This window comes from Olea europaea, unplaced genomic scaffold, assembly GCF_002742605.1.
Source record: "Olea europaea var. sylvestris unplaced genomic scaffold, O_europaea_v1 scaffold6332, whole genome shotgun sequence".
Taxonomy (NCBI): Eukaryota; Viridiplantae; Streptophyta; class Magnoliopsida; order Lamiales; family Oleaceae; genus Olea; species Olea europaea.
The window spans coordinates 10015-12003 of NW_019264696.1; positions in this window are offsets into that span (position 1 = coordinate 10015).

Consider the following 1989-nt stretch of genomic DNA (forward strand, 5'->3'; position numbering starts at 1 on the left):
CCGAATTAATTAATTTGATTAATTAATTCACGGACCGAATTTAATTAAATGGATTAATTAAATATTGGACAGGACCAAGCCAGGCTCGTTTGGGCTTATATAAATACATGGCTAGGGATTTTTCAATCCATATGATTTTTACATAATTATTCTTGCTAGCACAAGAGGATAAAACCCTGGTAGCTGCAATCTTGTTCTTTGAGTGGATCACCGTTGGAGGCTGGACAATTGGACAACTGTGAGTGGCGAATCAAGATTACTGGAACGAAAAGAATAGCAAAGAAATTTGCAGATCTGGAAAAGGTACAATCTTATCACAATTTCTATCTAAACACAAAGGAGATTCTTGGTGGGAATCGAAATCTGTTTTAATTTTTCGCTGCGCATGTTAAGTAGATTTCCAACATTATCAATAGTCACCTAAACCGTCCTAAACTTTCTTAGGATTCTATGTTAGCCACTGTCATGCATGCATGCTTCTCAACGAAAGGTAATTTTCCTCAAAGTAATTTCAAATAATACCATCTCGTTGGTGCTTTATATTTGGTAGCATCTCAAAATAATTTATAAATCCAAAAGGATTAATATATGCATCAAAACCATAACGCCAAAAAATATACATGCACGACAAAAATACACAACTCTAGAAAAGAAGAGAAGAAACACGAAAAACTGGGATTTACCTTGATGTGGTTCAAATCTTCAAAACCCCAAGATTCGTGGTTAGGATGGGGTCCTTCGAAGATGATGGAGGCTCGATTTCTAGTTAGGATTCACGCTGCTTTGAATTTCAACTTCAAGAGCTTGAAGTGGATGAGGCAATTTGGGAGGGTGAAATAGGTGTGGTGATTTGGGAGGTTCCACATACATGAATACAAAGCTTCTTTTTATTTTAGGTAAGGCCTGTATGGTTGATGTTTGGGAAAATGACATGGTATTTAACAACTAGCTGTAAATCTTGTTGAGCAATGGAGTGCAATGGTATAAAATTCAATGAGTAATGAGATACAAGTTGGAATGAATCGTGACGATACCAAAAGTTCGGTGTATGTTAATTAACTCATGAAACATGGTTACAAAGTTAATAATAGAAAAAAAGATATGAAGTTAAATATAGAAATATTTTTATTGTAAGAATATGATTAAAATAAATTTTAAAAATAATGGCCAAAAAGGGGGCTAAGCCTCCATTCGGGTAAAATTTGTAAATCGTTTAATTTTTTTATATAAATGAATGGTGGATAGAAGTTTTGAATCCATTGATGATACATATGGTTGAAAATAAATTTGACTAGATGGACTATAATTTGGAATTTTGGATGAACAAATATTGCTCTCTAATGTGGTATAAACTTGTGCAAAAAAAGGGAGGGAACCCTAAAAACTTGTTTGTCATATTACCACTTGTCTTCAAGATTTAAATGTTGATAGACATTCTTCGTAATTCTCACTTTTAACCAATATTCTAAAATAGGTAAAGCATGACTAAATGTGGAGATTAAGTTTCAAAATTTACGTGCATAGGTGAGACCTAGGCTGAAAAGAAAAAAAAAGACTTTCTTATTTTTAATATTATTTTAAATTTTTAATCATTCTAAAAATTAATTAATTATAAAATAATACCTATCAAATATCTAAAATTATAAAATACTATTTACTTAGCCCTTGTTTGAGCCCCACTTTGAGGGAAAATATATTTTAAAATAGAGTATTTTCAAGAACGCGCAATTAAAAAGTAAGGAAATTTTTTTATTTAAGTGTAAAATTATTTTATTGAAGAATTTATGGTTGAAAATAAGTTTTTTTTTTTAAATACATTTTTTTTATAAAAATAGGGCTCAAACAAGGGCTTAATAAGTACAACAATTAGTTGATTATATAATTTTCAAGTTTTCAAACTGCAAAAGTTAGACTACATTTCATAATTTCAATTTTCAATTAGATATTTCTTATTTAATAGATTTAGGAAAACTTGTAGAAATGATCACA